At 39.5% G+C, this 20,452-nt stretch overlaps 1 long non-coding RNA gene across 1 annotated transcript; it reads left to right on the top strand.

Moving 5' to 3' along the window:
* Window positions 1-4,894: 4,894 nt before the first annotated feature.
* Window positions 4,895-12,748, top strand: LOC127536503 (uncharacterized). The gene is made up of 2 exons (XR_007945518.1): window positions 4,895-5,151; window positions 12,626-12,748. It is a non-coding gene; the product is annotated as an uncharacterized LOC127536503 (long non-coding RNA).
* The last annotated feature ends 7,704 nt before the right edge of the window (window positions 12,749-20,452 follow it).

Genomic DNA, 20,452 nt, shown 5'->3' with positions numbered 1-20,452 from the left:
CAAACTTTCAAATCTGCCAGGCCACACAAGAACCCATTGTGTTTCAGCCAGTATTGTGGTTGTGCTGCTGTTGTTTTCTTAAAATGTATTTACTCAGAAAAGACTGAGCACTGCTATTCACACATCACAGACATCTGGGAGATGCTCCATTCGGTGCAACCCTTAGCAGACACACTGGAGCAGTTGGGGGTTGAAGACCTTGCTCAAGGGCACCTAATTAGTAGTTGGGGGCAGGAGATTATTCGCTCCCTTACTGCACCCAGAGAAGTTCAGTCCGATGACCTTCTGCTTACAATCTTGCTTTGCTAACCTTGAGGCTACAGCCACCGTCTCCTGTATGAAAAAACACAGAGAACATCATATAGTAAAGCACAAGCCAGCACACCACATTAAGGTGTTTTCTGTGATTTTGTCTCTTGCTGTACTCCTGTGTAAGCTGAAAGGATGAAGCTGGTCTTTTTCCACATCCTAATAACCTCTATAATCTGCCCAGTTGTTTCTCATTTATTATTCTTTATCGATTTTCATCATCAGTCCTAAACCTCCCCCAAGCCCTTCTCCCAATGAATCATTCTCCTCTCTCTCTCTGACACACACACACACACACACACACACACACATATACACACATTCGCGCTCCAGCTGATGTTGCAACTCCCAATCGATTCAGTGCCCCAAGCATATGAAGTATGGTGCTATTTTATTTTCAGTATAATGCATCACAATCATGCATGCAAATGGTTTATTGTTTTGCAGACTGAGCAACTACAGAAGGCATTGTGCGGTTGGGTTGTTGTCAAAAGTATTAACTGCAGTTTGCTATACTGAGATAACTTGCAGTGTTTGACAGCAAAGTTGGAGTTGACCAAAATAAAACTTTGACAACATGGGAACAGAGAAACAACGCTGCCAGTAACACAGGGAATATGCTACCCTGATCTGCAATCAAATTGAGCTTCAGTATGGACATAAAAATATTTAATAGAAATAATGGTTAAGATATGGAGATTTAAGACTACTGGGTTTTTGTTTGGGTCTTTTTTTGAAGTTAAGTCCGTCTTAGATGGTTCAGTTGCAATTAGCAATAATTTGCAACCTCATTTTAAAGATATAGGAAAACTAGTCTTTTAGCAATTATTCAGTTTACTGTTGTTTTAATTAATTCATTTTTGGTTTATAATATTAAGAAAAAAAAAAGCCATTGAAACTTTCCAGAACCCAAGATTACATTTTCAAACTATATGTTTTGTCACTCACTGCTCACTCATGGTTGACATATGACACTTGTTGTGCTGAAAGTGTTAGTAAATAGCCTATTTTCACATCTATCAGACATCATGGACAGCAGGCCAATGCAAATCCAATATTCACTCCTATTTTAGTTCTTTGTTAACTCCATTAACTGGCCAGAAAACTAAACTCAGCGCTGAGTGCGAACCAAAAATGCTAAAGTTGGGGACCAGAATTAATTTACAAGTAATCATATCATATTTGTGTTTACACTTCATACTGCTAGTCATTACAACATTTGTTATCTTAGTAACACAGATGGTTAAATGCCCGGAACAGAAGGCGTAGTGTGAGTCGCACGTTAGCAGAGCATCAACCACAAACAATAAGCTGGAAGATGCTAAAATGTTCTCTGGAGCTAAAGGGAACCACAGGCGAGTGAATTCAGTGTGGGTTTGTCTGAGCAACAACTTTTACTTTGCAGATACAAATTTGATCCGTTGTTAAAGAAGAAATCAGTGCATTTCTGCTAGTGGCTAATTGTATCAGCACTAGTCAGATCTATTCAACACTATCAAATGCTAAAAAAGAAGGTGGATGGGTGCAGGAAGTTCCCTCAAGCTGTCTAGATGTCAACGTCTGGTGGATAAGTAAGCAATTTCTGCCACCTACCTGATGGCCAACTTTTAGGTAAATAAGTTTAAGTAGGATTTAATTTTTGCAATCATTGTTGACATCCCTTTGACTTGAGAACCTCAGGTGGTCAGCCATTTCCTCAGAAACCAGCATTGGATTTTATGTACACAAACCTTTACCTTCATTTCAAGTATATCTGTTCAGAGGTGATGTTACACCAGTGGGTCAGATCTAGATACTGAACTTTTCACCATCGTGTCTTTTCTAATTTCCTTTGACCAGGCTCTTGTGCCATTGTGATCTCTATCTTGTGGAAACATAGCCTTCAGGGATTAATAACTTGAGAGATGGAGTTGATGATAAATGATGTCTTGATGGTCCTCTGTCTGAGACTGTACAAATTAACTCTGTCATTTGTCTCGCTTCTCTACGCTGCACTCAGCTGCTCCATTATTTTAACCAGATCCGCTATTGTGCTTGATAATCATCGCGAAAAATATCGAACACAGCATGTATCCTTAAACGGTTATCATATCACAGACTGACCCACCAGCAAAAGCGGAGAATTTCCAACAGCTGAGAATACACCAAAATGATCACTGCTGATGCTCTGGTTCATTCAAGAGTGAAGGGGTCGAATATGATAATATGAGGCAATGATTTTGAACAAATTTAATGCTTTAAAATGCCTTTCAGAGTTGTAGGGAAATATTTCAACAGTCCGTATCCTGATCTGTGTCTCTGCCAGAAACAATATCTTGATGGTGTTGAAAGAACGGGGACAATGAAAAGGAAATCCTAATGAGATTCTCTTTGGTGTTGCTCCTTTAGGCAGCAGCTAGCTACCTGTTCAACATGTTTCTACATTTGCATTTATCCTTCTTTTAGAGGGTAACTGCCTTTCCTTGAAATTATTTTCTTACTGACCGACAGGCTAGGACCTAGTCAGTCAGAAACTTGGCAGAAACAGATCCCACTTGGTAACAGATGGAAGTGTAGAGCAATATTATCTATATCTACCACTAAATATCTAATACTTGGTAAACTGTCAAGTTTGCAGAGTTCTAATTTTTCCGTTTCATCTGTTTTTTGTTTACTTTTTGTATTTTTTTTCTGTCCATTTTACTGCTAACACAGTTAACAAATTGATTGCTAAGGACTGCAAGTGTAGTTGCTGCTTAAGCTTCACATGGCACACAATCGGAATTACTTTGACACTGTAATTCCTTCATTGCTTTGTAAATAGTTGCCTGAATCTGTGAAGGCTCTAAAATTCTACAAGAAAAGCAGTACAATAGAAGAAAATTCTGGGGTTATGGTGACATCAGATGAGGTTGTTGGGTTAGCAAAGGGAGTGACATATACAACAACCGAGATGGCATGATGTCCCCATTGCTAACAGTTCAATACTTGGGCTACAGAAACATTAGCTTATGGTAATGAGACCAACTGACACCATTAGTTGTCAATAAAAGTGACAAGTCATCTGCCTCTCTCCACTCCAAAGGTAGATCGTAGAACTTTTTGAAACAGCGGGTCATTGCTTTCAAACAGGAGTAGGCAAAATGAGGATTCTCATTTCTAACCTGCAGCTCCTGATTTTGTCCACTGAAATAATTTGCCAGATTTAGTTTGCTATTTTAGATAGACTTTCTTTGTGCGGTTAAAGGTAAATGCTTACATAAACATGCTAACTTTAGTTCAAGAACTAAGTTGATTGAATGCATTGTCTTTAACAAAAAGGCAAAAGTGCTCTCAGCTGTTGACACACTTTGAGTAAGAGGGTAACAAGAAAACTCTTTCATGGCCTGCATGGCACCTTTGGTAAGTCATGACCACACCCTCTTCTATGACTCTCATTCCATTATAGAGCATGGCAAGTCACCAACATACAATACCAGCATTGTTAAGGAAATAACCAACACTGCATTTTCTCATTCTCAGGCTCAGCGAGTGTAGTCAGTATGATAACTGTAACTGTAACATTAGAAAGTTTCTTAAATATATGTTTTGTTTGCTTTTTTATGTAACCCATTTACACAGAAAAACTAAAACTCATACTAGAGGACTGCACTAGAGTTGCAAACACCCATGGGACCCCATGCAAATCTCCCAGGAGTGGGTTGTTTTCACGTTTCTGTCAGTCAGAAAATCATCTGAGGGTTCAGGGATTTATTGCCAACCTTCACGAAGGAGTCAACAAATGAAATTGTAAAGACGATTACAGCAGGTTTTTACGATACAAAAGGTAGTCTGGCATTTGGACACATTTCTCAGTTGTGACTGATAAAAACGAACTGGACTTTGTTGCAACAAATGTGTATCAGTAACAATACTGCCATGCAACAGGCAACTCTGGTCCCTTCTTCCTGCACAAATGAATAGGTAGATTAAGCCTTTATTGATCCCAGAGTGGGCAAATTTTTCAGCAAGATACTATTGACAGGTATATGAAATATGCACTTAAAGCCTTACAGTGATTAATTCCTGTGAGTGCAATTGTAATTTTGAAATTTATTACCATCAGATATGCATCTATTTAATAGTATTACACTGCAAAATATCATGGTTTCCTTGTGGAATAGGTGATGTCAGCCCTCTGCTTCTGCCCATGCTTAGCTAGCATGTCCTACTCTCATCCTCTATTCTGTTTTTCCCTTGTTGGTGTCTAACCCCTCCTTCTCTCTCTCTCTGGGCATGATTATGCTACAAATGTAGTGGTGATTAGAGAGTCAGCTGTGCGGGAGGCTGGGCCACTTGACTTCAATCGTCTTCCACTCTCAGAAAGACCCAACTCAGACCTCCATTCTTTTCCAGATTTTTAATTCAGCTACAGAATCAGTCAGCTCAAGCCACTGTGCATTATCTGCAAGTTTTCCAGTGCCTTGCCTTTACTTTTTCAAAACTTCAGAAAATAATTAAGGTTAAGAGGTAACAGTTTCTTTTTTTCTAATGGATAGATCCGTCTTCTCCAAGTTTGGCATGTGCAACGCTTATCACCTGGCGCAACCCGGTCTCACGGGGATTCGTGAAACTGTCACGTAAGTTTTAGTTTCGGTTTCGTGCGCACCAACACGATTTCGTCATGTTTTTCGTGCCGCTCACCACAAAATGTTTTTCGCTGTGGTAATCACATCTGAAAGTGGTTTATACCGGCGGATTCATGACGATCTAAGCTGTTCATCGGCGTATACTGCTTGTGTGATTGCGTTTGCGGCCGCCGGCCGCCGGACATTCTTGAAATTCCTATGCAAATTGGTAAGTGTACCACCGGCTTATGGTTAGGTTATGGTTATGGTTATGGTTAGGGTTATGGTTAGGGTTATGTTTAGGAACGATGTCATGCAAAATATAGCGTTGGATTCGCCACGGTTTTACATTAAAAATATAATATACACATTCTTTTGAAATACGTTCTGAGTGGCACGAAAAGTCCACCGTTTAAAATACATTGGTGCGCATTTCGTGGTGAGCGGCACGAAAAACATGACGAAATCGTGTTGGTGCGCACGAAACCGAAACTAAAACTTACGTGACAGTTTCACGAATCCTCGTGAGATCGGGCTGCCTGGCGTGCATTAAGGCAGGTGTTGAGGTGAAGACTGCCTCCAACACACCAAGAGGGCATTTGATTACCTAGTGATGCACTTCGGTTTAAGCAGTCCCCCTTCACTCTTCCAAAAACTGGTAAATGATGTGCTCCATGATACGATCGACCATTTTATCTTTGTTTATCTGGACAACATCTTGATTTTCTCTCTGGTAAGAGCACCTGGGTCTGATTAGCCATTACAGGAGAACAAGGAGAAGACAAAATCCGTGGAACTCTACGTTGTGGTCAACAGCACTATGTCAGCACCAGAGAATGGTCTGGCAGCACCTTGTTATCATTCAGCTATTTGGATAAAAATCTGTGTAAATTACAAAAAGAACCGTACATTTCTGCCTTATTACACACCCACACCCTGGCCAAAACTTGCTATTTTCAGTATGTAGGGTATTGACTTGGAGGGGATTGTTGCTCCTTCAAGCAAAGTAGATTTTGAAAATGGTAATGTACGGATAATGAAAAGAGAAGAGAATGCTCCGCGAAATGTTTTACCCAAAATCTACATTCATTGAGCAGATTATAGGGGTTTGAAAAGTTAGCATGATTATGTGCACAGGTGAGAGTGGATACCAACCCAACTGGTTGGCAATGGTCAGAAATTCAGTAGCTGTGGGATTAAGAAAATAGTTCCATGCATGGCTCTACCTTCTACCTTTGCATCAGCCTGAAGCATCCCTAGCCACAAACAATGGTTTCTTTGACAGTTAACCTCAATCCACAATCACGGTCTAACCCATTTAATTTTGTTAAATGGAACCATAATGTAGTCTAATCACCAAGTACAACTACTGACATCAATGGTGCAGAAATCACACTAAGAAACTCTTCTAGGGGAACACAGGCTATGAGAAGGTCAGCTTGCAGTGATAGTTGTGAAATTGACTTGTTCCATGTAACCTCTAACAAACTGTCATATAGCATATAGTATTAATTATTAAAACATGTAGTGCTTGGCATTAGAATTAAATTTAGTTGTAGCTGTGTGTAGCAAACTAATTACCAGAACATACTTAAGATTGCAGCTTCCACAAAGAGCATGAACACATTTTAATCCGTCATTTTAAGGATAGAACAGTCACATCAGATTTCTGTGTCACAGGCATATCTGACATTATTGTCAAACCTCTGGTGTTGCAGCAAACTGGTAACTTGGATTCTTTTTTTTTTATGGAGATTTACAGTTATGAGGCAGAAAGCATTTAAAGTGAGCATATATGGTCTATACGGGCAGTAAAACTGTCTAGCTATCTCTCCCTCATGTTTGTCATTCTCTGCTTTTTACTTTTCCTGTGTGATAATCATTTGAAGACATCGAAGTTTTTTGTTTTGAATAAAATAAGTCAAGATTATTTTTTGAGAAAACAAATGAACACACACACCAAGATTAGATCAATTGAAACACACATGTATAACTTCTCATGCATATCCCTCGTATTTAAACATTAATATTTAGCTATACATGTGAGTTCACTATTGCCTGCTCCTGCAATTTAAGTGAAAACTTTACGTTTAGTCTACGTAATCTTTTTTAAGTTGGTCTTTAATGTGAAATATAGTCACACTGATATAAAAAGACAGAATATACAATACATTAACCGGGATATCTAGTGGGAAGAATCACATGTTCTGAAAAATTAATAAGAGCAGCTGAAAAGAAGAAACCAAAATCAGTCGTTGTGTTTTGTTGTGACAAATTTGTAGTTATATTTTTGAAAAAGAATGCTTGTTTTCATGGAATATTCATAAATGTAATGCAATGCCAAATATGCATCTTTTAAGATCAAACAAACTGTAGTAACACCATCAAATCCATGTCATATACATGTCTTGATCTCTTCAACTTTAATCCAAAACTTCAGAGAATATAATCTCACAACAACATCAAAATTATAGTTAATCTCGAGATTTCAGTCCAATCTCATGAAATGCAGTATGGTTCCTTTTTGCTCAAACACTGTTCTGGACCTTGGAAACAAAACTTGAGCTATTATTTAAAATCTCCAGAAAAGCTACGAAATGAGCCTCGTGATGAGAAAACGTTAGCGTTCCTCGGTCAGTCCCCATTATCCAATACAAATAGAGAAAAGGGTGTAATGTCTGTTAATACTTTCATTTTTATTCCCTCTTAATCAGTGTAAGATATTTTTTACAATTAAAAGTTTAATGCACTTATAAAGTAGCTGCCCTGCTGTTTTTGGAAATCATCCGTTAATGGACTTGCTGAGTTATAGTCTCTTGAATCAACACAGAGGTGTTCACAGTTCAGGCTATGTGTCCAATGATAAATTCAGTGGGTTACTATTAGAAATATGCATGATTTATCAGAGATCAAATAGTGATATTTACCCAAGTGTAGTCAGCAGAGTAGGGAGCCTGAGTGTGTTGGAATGACTCATGATGAGGTTGTAAAACTGCGGCTGAGTACTTACTCGCCACACAGTTTAGTGGATTAAGGAGTGCCACAGTCACACTCGCTTAAACGTTTGTGTCAACAAGGAAAGCATCTCCCAAGTCACTGGCTAAATCAATGCACCGCACGCTCTCTTGGATGCTTTAGAGGTTATGCAAATGAATGAGGCTGGGATGTGACATTTTGAAAGCCCTGGATGGATCACCCCTATTAGCAAAGGCTTTGACGGATCTTAAAAGGTACTTTCCCCTCCCATGATGGCCGTTTATTCTACTCTCTCACTCCTCTTTCAACATGATTTGTGGTCAGCAGGGTCAGCGGTGAGTTCATATAAAACAAACACAGCCCCTGCTGTAGGGGAGCCCACCTGTGAAATAGAAGCCCACAGTAAAGAAGCTGTCAAGATTCAGGAAGCAGAGAGAAAATAACTGATTCTATGTTGCATCAGACTGAGCAAATGTGGCAAAGAAACCAGGGTTTTCCTGAAACCAAGAGCGCTCTACATTTTTATCACCCTGTTGTTTCACAATAGTGATTTATGGAGATGAGGCCTGTCGTATAACAACCTGTCCATTGCTACAGAGTCAACAATGGGCTTCCCCAGAACAGCATTCAGAGGCAATAATTGCTCGTCTGCAAAATTATCACACGACAAAGACACATCGCAAAATGGGAGCAAAATGTCATATTCATTCTCCCTATTAAAGGGTAAATACTGTTTGCACAATGCCCAAGTGACATGCTAACCTTTATAAAACAAAAAATGGTTGCGGCACTTAACTGATTAGATGACAACAGTGCAGCATAATAGTGCTTGTATAGGGTAAACTACACTTTCTGATTAAAATTGCACTCGTTTATCAGGGCACCATCAGATATAATCTGGTAACTGATTATTAATATTTCAAGTTTTAATATGAAAAAAGGTCACATCTACTTGTATTGAACAGTCTTATAATCTGAGCTCTAATTTCATTAATCTTCAGTTCCCAAACACGGTAGAACCGATGTTAACTATACACAAAGCATTGTAAAAGTTAACGTAAGATACCTGATATTTAACAGGAACAACTCCATCAATGAAAGAACATGAAAGACCAAAATTTTTAGCAATGGATCATCTCCAAAAAAGGGTGAAAAAGCCCCAAGAATAAGTAAAACACACAACAAAGCAAAACTAAAACAAGGAACAAGTACGAGTCGTATTCTATAATGACTTATTTCATACCAAAAGTTCTCGAAAAGTATTTAAAATGACCGATCATTGCTGTGTTCATCCCAAACAGTGGTCTTGAGCTTCATTGTCCATGAGAGGTCCAAGGCCATATACCTTTAGTAATTACTCTGAACTAATTTCTTAAACATATGAACCCAACTGTTCAATATCTACTATGATTACAGATCTAAAATCCCATTGAATGTGTGGTTCAAATGACTTCAAACATGATTTATTTATCTGATACAATTCCTGAGATAGCCAAAAAAAAAAAAAAACTTGCAGGATTTCAGGATACATGAAAGTAAACGTCTAATGTAATTAAGAACACAAGCCTGTGCATTTAACAAATCTAAAAATAAGACTATAGAAAAATGTATGCGTATAATAAAAGTCTCTGTGTCTTCTATGGTGGTGATGGAGAAACGGGATTCATTGGTCTGACGTGTGTCCATCCTTTACAAACACTTCACATGTCAAATCTTCTACTGGTCCTAATGACCTGAATTATTGTTGTCTCCAAGAGCGTTGTAAAAGGTCATTATGATGTAAGCGTCTGACTTAGATGTTCCATTTAAATGAAATTTTTGGGTTAGTCGCCTACCAAATTTACACCTGTGAGAAAAGGTCTGAAATGTGCCCAGCAATAAACTGTTGTTCTGCTTTTTCACGCGGCATAATAGCAACCCCAAAAAAGAAGCGCATCATGGTTGATGAGACTGCAATTATCTAGTTAAAAGTCCTTTTAACTAGAGCAACAATGAATGAGGGAAGAATAGAGCAGTTCATTGAATTCTGACACACAAAAGCGCTCAATTAGGAGCGGAATGTAAAATCACTGGTGTTACCTGCAATTACTGCACCTCCATTCACCTTTAGGTAGTGAGCTTTATCAGTAGAGTAAGCAAAGTGATATGACAAATGTTTCATGCATTGGGAACTTGCATATATTTAGTTTTGAAATGGTCTTTCTTTTTTTAAACTTAAGGATTATCTTTCCAATAATTCTTAAGCAGCAATTAGTGAGAAAGAACATTCATGTGAGAAGAATTGCAGCATGTGTTAGCTGGGCTGTAAATGCCTTACTGCTAGCGAGCATAAACTATGAAGCTAATCACAATGACATTGCAGAGAGTGGCTGTTACATCCCCAAAGAAGCATTACATAGAAACTCAGCTGGCAGCTCTTCCGTTGTGAGAGATATTTCATTTGTCATCCCATCACCAGCCACCTTATGGCACCCAAAAATCATTTAAAGAGCTGGGAATTGTGGAAAACAAGACAAATGGGCTATGGGGAGGGTTGGGGTGATGGTAGGCTTCCTCGATTCCCTCCTGTGCTGTAAAACTACTGAATTCGCTCACCTGAATCTTACATTTTTTTTAAATTCCCACCTGAAATGTGAGCAGTTTTGAGACAGCATTCACTGTTAAGTCATATGAGATACACCAAGAAGATTGAGCATACCCCCCAAAAAAACACCTGAGTGCAGACTAAGCTTCTGTAGGAAAGTCTTGTTTACAGTATTGTTACTGTTGACATTAATGTATTATGTGATATTTTGCACAAATACCATAGCAGCCTGTTTCTGCACTGTGTATATGAGTGATTTAATAAGACACAAATGAACCAGAACACTTGCTATTGATGAGCTGAGCAGTCTTGGAGTTTTTATTTCAGAGTAAGTGAGGCTTTTCCAACTTTCCAGGTCAAATTTCTGACTACAGGGGAAGTTCCAGCTGATTTTCCAACATCCCAGTTCAAATGGAACACACCAATAGATCGCTATATATAGTCTTCCATCTCCAGCTGTAGCCATGACGCATGGTCAAGATGAAGTGCAAAGAAATTTGCATTATTCCTTATTTTGGTTGGCTGGTAGTGAACCTGAGGCCACATTTCCATCCAATCGGACTAGATGGTCATGAACAGGGATTATTTTATGTTAATATCTTGTGAGTGGAATATGAAAGAAGAATTTAAAGACATCTAAGAAACATTTGCTGAATAAAATGTTGGATATGTTTAAAATAGACTCAGTGTGTATAACAGTAAATGAAAAAATGACCATAATACCAAGTGAAAACATCCCCCACTGTATAGGTCATGCACTAGCCTTTGAAAAGAAAATACTTTCTAAGGACAGCAACCTCCAACCTATTTATTATTTTGAAGTGTTTTGCTTGGGCAGACACAACAGTGAAGAAATATGATTGTATGTGATCGTCTTACTTGGGAAGATATCTACTTGTGCCAGAGAGAAAATAAAAACAGTAAAGCTTTGAAATGGACTTTCATTGCTGAAAGAATGGAATGACTGATCATTAACTAAACTTATGGGAGCATAATAGCAACACTAATACCTGCAATACATATGTGATTATTCAAACTGCAAAATTACCAGAGGCAAACATAATACTTTATTTACATTCCTTTTATTTTGTCATTCTAAATACTTAATTAGAATAGACTGAGCTGATAATTGTTCACCATTTGTCCAGTTCATACACGTAAATCATTTATTGGCATGTCAGTAATAATGAAACAATGTGCATGATACCATCTATCAGTACAAAATAAGCACTGCAGGGTAATGTATAAGAAATGCAACATATGTTATACAAATGAAGCAGTAACAAAAGAGGTGGTGGTGTTGCCTTCTATCATCTCTAAGCTTGACAGCTTCTGCTGCTTCACATGGTTTGGTCAAACCAAAGTTATGTGTTATGTTCGGTAACACTGGAATGAAAAAATTCTTTCTCACTGCAGACTCAATGGCATTCACGGAAGTATGAGCCTAAAAAATTTCATTCAGAAGTCCAAATTCACAAGATTGAGAGCATACTCAGTTTGTTTTGGCTTCTTGCAACAGAAATTTTGCCAGGTCATGATCAGGATTTCAGCATAACTGGTTTGTGTAATAACAAATCTTAACTTAAATTCCACAAACAGACATTAGAGACAAAAATGTTGCTTTTGACTACAGTAGAAGCGACTCCTAAAAGAAACTGTATAAAAGATGTTGAAGTGAGTTTTTTTGTTTATTTTCTTTTATGCAACTTAATTTCTATTAAATTCTTCTAATATCATCCTATGTTCGCATTTTGTCATCAGATCTTGAGTCTGGCTCACATGTTCTGCCATTGGCGCTGGTTGATTGAAAAATTCCTGAACCTTACTAGCCCTGGACAGCACCCTGACTTCAGCACCACGGACAGCGTAAACCTTTGGAACTTCGGTTAGACAACCCGGTCTCACGGGGATTCGTGAAACTGTCACGTAAGTTTTAGTTTCGGTTTCGTGCGCACCAACACGATTTCGTCATGTTTTTCGTGCCGCTCACCACGAAATGTTTTTCGCTGTGGTAATCACATCTGAAAGTGGTTTATACCGGCGGATTCATGACGATCTAAGCTGTCCATCGGCGTATACTGCCTGTGTGATTGCGTTTGCGGCCGGCGGCCGCCGGACATTCTTGAAATTCCTATGCAAATTGGTAAGTGTACCACCGGCTTATGGTTAGGTTATGGTTAGGGTTATGGTTAGGGTTATGTTTAGGAACGATGTCATGCAAAATATAGCGTTGGATTCGCCACGGTTTTACATTAAAAATATAATATACACATTCTTTTGAAATACGTTCTGAGTGGCACGAAAAGTCCGCCGTTTAAAATACATTGGTGCGCATTTCGTGGTGAGCGGCACGAAAAACATGACGAAATCGTGTTGGTGCGCACGAAACCGAAACTAAAACTTACGTGACAGTTTCACGAATCCTCATGAGATCGGGCTGGGTTAGACTACCTGCTGTTGTGTTTTGTTAATATTGAGAGCAGTGGCCTGCAGGGAGAAGTTTAAGGTGAGAAAAGTTACACTTTCACCTTAAAATTGCCTGGATTTGCTGCAGACTTTTATCACTGACCAATGTAATTGAAGCAATTGGGGATTTCTTTGATCAAGGGCACTTGTTTATCAAGGGCACTTGATAGGCAGCTGTGGAGGGAACTGAGAGCACTTCTTATTAAACTTCCATACTCAGATATTTTTCCAGCCAAAATTCAAACTAGTGACCTTGTCAAATGCTTATTACTATATCCACTAGGCTGCCGCTGTGCCAAAAAATTGATGACTACTACAACCACTCCACTTAATGTTGTAACGCCGAGTGTTGTAATATGGCACACTGTATTTTCATTTTCTGCCCTTATTCATAAATACATCCTCATGTCTCTACTGCATGTTTCACTAGAGGACAATGGAGTCACACGAATCGTCACACAAATCTCTATTGGCAATGTCTGACATCTAATCTAATACTTGTCCTCCCTCCATTTATTTTCACTGCTGCTTTAACAGACAATTATGTTTTTAGCATTTGTGACTTCCACTGTACAGACCCTCCTGGATCTTACTGAGCGACTTTTCATCCAGACAGGATACTTGGTTTGCCCTGGCTATGAGTGTCAGGATGCTTCATAAAGCTTCAATGAGTCAATTTAGGTTGGTTATCTGGATTCATTACCAGAGCAGAGCTTTCCAAAGAACTTCAATACACTCAAACTGTTTGAAAAAGAGATATCAAAGGGAAGGCAGACAAAATTATCAAATCAGTACGCATTAGAAGCTACGATGTCGTAAGTGCCATCATGTATGTTGCTTGTGAGGTAGGTCTCAGTATGTATGTAGATATTGTGTTATTTCTCTTTCCGGTGGTGTATGTATCAGTGTTGAGCCAAAAAAAATAAAAAAGATATTCTGTGTCTTGTCTCTTTATTCCGATATTCTCTCTCTTGCTTCAGGCAAAGACAGCAATACACCAAATGCACACCCACATGCATCATTTCAACAGCATCCCCTTTGGTGACAAGTCCATTCCCACAAGCATTATCTAACATAATATTACACTCCAAAATAGCAAGACTGTTTAAAAAAAAAGGATGGAGTCATGCAAAAATGTAAGAACAGAATTTTTAATTGTCCACCATCAGATGTAGTTAATCATATTTAAATATATGTATCTGTATTTTTCTCTTGTCTCTTGGTGCGACGCAGCCTGCTCGAGAGTCTTTAAATATAAGGACATTTTTTCCATAAATGCAATGATTAATTTTACACTGTAACGTAGGCTGTAATTGCAGAATTATTTATTGATTTCAGTCAGGGGTCGTTGGCTCTGGGTGACATATGAGCAACCTGTGCTGCAACGCACTACCTGTGGTACACAGATGATGAAGCCATGCATTCAAAATCACATTAGCATGGCTTTGACCAGTTTTACATAACGTATCCCTGGATACCATGGCTCCCATAGGGACTTGAATAAAGCATAAGGCCTTACGCAGTATCTTCCTGTGTTCTAAATATCCTCGCTCAACTTTTTATAAATGTGCAGTATTTATCATTTGGAATTCTACCACAAAAAACCCTCAGTGTATCACTGGGGGAAGGAGAGGGAAATGGCAAAGGGAGTACTGGAATAAATTATTCGCAGACAAATCTTTTATTCCAACACAGAGCACAGAAAACAAGTGTGCCAGCTCCCCCAGTAATTCAAGAGGTACTTTCTTTTGTTCTGCCCTTTGTTTTCAGTATGAATGTGGAAATAGAAGTTGCTAAATAAGGCCCCTCCCTTTTCCCAATTCCCACACGAACATTGTCTGTCTTTCTCTTTCACTTTGGCAACCTCTCTTAAGTAATAGATCATTGCATTTTGTTGGTTTTCAGTAACGTGTACATCTAGTGTCAGGTCCATTATCTGAATTGCAAGTGACACACTTGGAGCTGGCAGGAGCATCCCCTCTAGTGTTTGTTTAGTTTGCCAATTTAATAAATTACCTGTGGTGGCCATATAATTGAGTTGACCTTATAAAATAACAAGACGGATGGCTCTGACGTGTCACAATGGGCATTGCACCGTCTTCCACCCTGTATGACCCTCTTTTTTCATTGTTTGGACTGGATCTCTCTTATTAAGACTTCATTACTGCCACACTGTTAATATTTTATCCTTTTCCTCTCCAGCTGCTTTTGGTGGCTGGTTTGCTGATAGAGAGGAGGAAAGCCTTGGTCAAAGGAATGAGATCGAGGGAAAGGGACAAAAAGCTCTTTCATCATGCAGCAATAAATGAAAGCATTGAAGCAAACATGATACCAGGAAGGGTACCATATAACGACTCACACACCCATTTTAATATGCATTCTCATTAGATCATGTTTTGCATCATGAGCTGAGCTTCCAAACAAGAAATTCTGCTTTTAAGCCCTGGGTTTTGTTGAAAACCCAGAGGGACAAATTTACACCTTTGAACAGGTGGATTAGTCTTTGCAGTGTTGGAATTTACAAACTTACAAACTGTTTCCACCAGCAGTCCAGGGATTCAAACTGAACCATTCCCTCAAAATCCCATCTTGTCTAACCTTTACCTCGCTACCTCCCTTCTTGTGAATGCTAAGGCTCAAAAGAAACGGATTACTGCAGTAGCCAAGGACTGCACTCAGAGCTGCTTCTGGGTAAAACTCTGCAAGTCTTAGAATAACATTCTGTTGTTCTTTAGTAAAGCGTGTTCTCTCTGCCAGCGCAGTCTCTTGATCATGTCGAGTGTTGCGTCAATCGGAGAAGCACTGCAGTTTCTCCAAGAATGTTTCAAGGCCTGCCTTGTTCTTGCACCTGGGGTTCAAGTGCATGCTTGAATTATTGATGCCCCACAGGTGCATACAGTACGGTAAAAGATGCATAACCCGCATCTACTCCAACTAAGGGTTGGATTCAGAGGGTGATATTCAGTGCTTTGAGATTTTAGAATCTCTAAATGATCATTGAATGTTATAAATGACCACAATCACAACAATTAAAGAAAAATTAGCATCTGCCTGTGGTGCAAAAGGAGGAGGAACTGCATCATCTCCCAGTTCCCAACAGCTAAAATACTGCAGTGATGCAGATGTTTTGTACAACATCAAAATGCGTTTGCTTGGTTATGTGTATGTGTCTGCGTTTTCTCCGTGCTTTAGTGTGTATGCTGCATGTGTATCTGCTGTACTGCTTGTGTGTGTGTGTGTGTGTGTGTGTGTGTGTGTGTGTGTGTGTGTGTGTGTGCGTGCGTGCGTGTGCGTGTGTGTATTACAGAGAGAGAGAGAGCGAGAGAGATCTTGAGATACCTGGCATCGTTGATGCCTCTGTTTGTTTGGCTCCAGGCTTTCAGACTGTCAGTGCGAGGGCTGTGTAGTGAAACAAAACATGCTGTCATCTCCGTAACAAGTCTAGCCGCTGGGACTCAACACACACCTCTGTGAGACAAGATGCTATGGCACAGCCTCTAACTCTCCACATTCTGGCTCCAGCAGTTGACACTTAGGACCGGAGTTGCTCTGGGGATACTGCAAAGCTAAGAAACACACCTCCGTTGGAGCATTTCAGTTTGGAATTTCTTTTGGCTTTTTACAGCTCAGTCATTTTGTGTCTAAGCACATTACATGAGGCAAATATGACATGATGTTAATCATGTATCTGCTTGGGAAATCAGTCTTGGTTTGAGAGATAAGGCATCACACAAACAGATTTCTGGAGACAAATGTGATCATCTAAGAGGAGGTGAAAATGCCTTCTCGCTTCAGATTGTTTTTTTCTCACCCTGCAATTCTGAGCCAACTTTCATGTTGTTTGTCTTTGCCCATCTGTTGTCTAAACACCATGCTCCTAGAGGCACATCAACCCTGGTCTGTAAGCTGTTACAGACGGGAAGTCAAGCGCCTCTTTCAATTACTCTCTTATTGGCTTAGACCTCCCTCTGGACAGGCCAGGCCCAGTGTCAATCTTGCTCGTAATGAGAGGAGATCTCCCCCCACGGAGGAAGTGTCTCTTTGGGTTTGCGTTATGTGTCCTCCTGCTCTAACCCAACAAATAGGAAGTGCAGGGGGTGGCGATGGTGCATTTGACCATGTTTGTGCACCACATGTGTGAGTACGGTGTGTTTTGGTGTGTCCACTTCTTTACTCAGCATTTACCATTCTCTACAGCCATAATCACTTCACACATACAGTCCTTTCCCAATCTCAATCATCTATCTGAACACAATCTGTGACCAGCTAAGCACCACTTTCTGGAGGCCCATGTGACATTTTGTTCAAGAGAGCACACTGCCCTTTTGCCTGCCAGCTACATGTCTGCTGTAGCTGGCCAGTGCAATAAAACATTACACCAGAGCCTCTCTTCGAACTAAAACTAAACTTTTTGCTCTTCCCCAGGGATTGCAAGTGTGTTATAAGTATGTGTGTGTGTCAGCAGTGCAAGTGTGTGTTTGCATTTCCCAGCCAGACAGCTGTACGCCAGCCCAGTGTGAAGGTCAGGGTACAGCCCGGCTAGCAGCAGGAGATGTCACACCAGGACAGGCCATGGCAGCCATGCACAAAATTGCCTCAACAGATCACAGACCTCCACCCATCTGCTGTGACGCCAGATTGGGGGGTTGCAGAAGGTTGAATTCGGTGGTTGAGCTAATAGCTCTCAGTGAGATTCACCACAGTAACATAGACCGATTTGTAAATTAAGTGTTTGTTCCCTCTGAGATTTGTGAATTAATGAAATTTAACTGAAATGCTCTGTGATTGTTACTGAGGTTTCACTACTGGCACAGAGTGATCCGATTGAGTGATCACTAAAAACCATTCAACTGGCCTTGAATGTATTCCTTTTTTCTTATTAAATGTCTAGAAATATTAGTTTGAGCATTTCAGCAGCTCTTAAATGTAGAAGAATGACATCCAGTGTCAGGATATAATATACCCGCATTACCACATGTGGCAAGATGTTGATCTGTGTTGTTGCCACGCAGTATTTTCAGAACGGCAGGCCAGACAAGTGATAGCTTGTAGAACTAATTTACTGTCCATCAGATGTAATCATAAAATCATGTTTTGCCAACTCTGACAATGTATTAGTATGTTGTTCCTGACAGCTTCCACCACCACCTGTGGCAGAACAACAGCCAAACTGTCACGGTAAGCAAAAATACTGGGAACCTGTTAATAAGAAAGAGCTTGCAGATACGCTACCGTTCAAAAGTTTGGGGTCACCCAGGCAATTTCATGTTTTCCATGAAAACTCACACTTTGACTCATGTGCTAACATAACTGCACAAGGGTTTTTCTAACCATCAATTAGCCTTTCAACACCATTAGCTAACACAGCGTAGCATTAGAACACAGGAGTGATGGTTGTTGGAAATGTTCCTCCGAAGCTCTATGTAGATATTTAATTAAAAATCAAACGTTTCCAGCTAGAATAGTCATTTACCACATTAACAATGCCTAAACTGTATTTCTGGTTAATTTAATGTCACTGAAAAAACTGCTTTGCTTTCAAAAATAAGGACATTTCTAAGTGCCCCGAAGCTTTTTAACAGTGGTGTAAATACAAGCAAAATAAAGTGGTGTTCATCTTACTTCAACCTGCCACAGTGCTCAAATATGCCTTTGAAGCTGAAGTAGCATTGTAGTCAAGTGTTTCAACAGATTTCGGGTGAAATTTTATTGCAGCATCACATCATCCGCATTCTACAGCCCTGACAAAGTCACATGTATAAATACCAGTATCACTTCGCACATACATCACAAAAATAATATGGCTAGTGTGAAGACGAGGGGAATGAACTGACAAGTGCAGAGCGGTGACTAAGTTTCTGTGTCAAAGTTTAATTATATTCTCATAGTATGGAAATTATAAAACTGCTGACCTGTGGGAGAATTTGATGGCTTGCAGTCACACTGCATAGAATATGTATTATTATTATATACAGCTTCGAGATTGGTTGGGGGGCTGAGCAGAAAGTCTGTGAGCAAGCGCCTTTCTGTCGGCAGTTTCTATTTCTGTTTCCGTTCCTTGTGGCTGATGTGTCCCATCTTGGAGGAGTCAATCTTCCTCACAAAGGAGGAGCCTGCCTTCCCCGGGGACATCGTTTATTCATGTATCAGATTTATTTTTTGCTGCCATGGCCTCCCAGGATTCACACTGCATTTATTACAGGGGGGTAATGAAAATTGAATTCATATGGCAAAGCCCCACATGCATTGTGTGACTTGGGTGCAATGTGAAGGTCTCCTCCCTCCACTATAGCTAGCTGCAACCACAGTCCCAAAGTTTAGATTTTTGCAGTTTAAAAAGAAAAAAAAAGCCTTGAAAGTTTTCTAGGAGAAAAAATTGTGTCAATTTGAAGTTAAAAAATAAATATTTAAGGATGGAAAGTTTGTTTTTGCTTCTTTTTCTTGCTCCACTTGCAGTTTGCTGGTGGGAAAAAATGAGCTACTGTTAGACTTGAGAAAAAAAAATGTCAGCTGCTCTTTGGGAAAAGGTCGAACATAAGCATGAGACAGTTTACTGCATGTGCACCTATCATCTTATATTCACTTTATTATGAGTTCACAGTTGGAAAAAAAACACAACATTTGATTGAACGTGATGAGATAGCTTCAGGAACATTTCGGAAAGTTAAAGCTAAAATGTTACATCTGAGAAAACTGCCGTGCATTCTTCTGCGAAATCAAACAACTGTAGGTTGTAGTACGTAATTAGCTTACCTTCTGTGAGTGAACGCAGTTGTTGTCTTTACTTCATGTGAGTTCTGCTTTTGGTATTTGCTTAGGACAACTGTTCATACGTTTAGATTTCAACCTAAATATAAGCTAAAACATGAACATTTTACAAAAGCAGCAAAGGAAAACCTGGAGACCGCCATGGTTTTAGCCCACTTTGTACATTAAAAGTGGGGAGGCTGTGAATGACATATTTCGAGTTTTGCACTTATCCAAAACTGAGGATTGACATTTTAAATATAAAATGTCCTATCCTTTGAGACACCTGTGTGGCATTGTGTCTTGATGAGCATCTAAATGATTGAGTTATGGACAGAAACATCTTTGTCTGAGGTGATACTGACTTTTTCCTTTGAGCACCAAATTCTAATCAGCTCATCCTGGTGTCCAAACGAATTTTTCTGCCAGACGTGAAGAATTTTCCTCCAGGCATTGCAGGTATTGCTTTAAATGACAATGGGGCAGACAAACATACGGGCAACTTTAAAACATAAGACCTCCGCCCTCAGCTGTCACCACGGCAGAGGCATAACAACATTTAAATTATTGGACAGAAAGACAATCTGTCAATAAGTCATCTGTGTCTATGATGCCTGTAGGTGCACTGCAGTATAGCAGTAAGGCTAAACACTTTTTTTTAAAGTAAAGGTATTTGAAAACAATGGATTAGTACAGTGAGAGGTAAAATGGATAGGATGTGTCTGAAATCACACCCTCATTTGTTCTTTCACTACTGCCTGCACTGTATAAGTAGCACTCAGTA

Source organism: Acanthochromis polyacanthus, chromosome 12 (assembly GCF_021347895.1).
Source record: "Acanthochromis polyacanthus isolate Apoly-LR-REF ecotype Palm Island chromosome 12, KAUST_Apoly_ChrSc, whole genome shotgun sequence".
NCBI lineage: Eukaryota > Metazoa > Chordata > Actinopteri > Pomacentridae > Acanthochromis > Acanthochromis polyacanthus.
The sequence above is the reverse complement of the archived record's forward strand: the minus strand, read 5'-3'. Positions and strand labels throughout refer to the sequence as shown.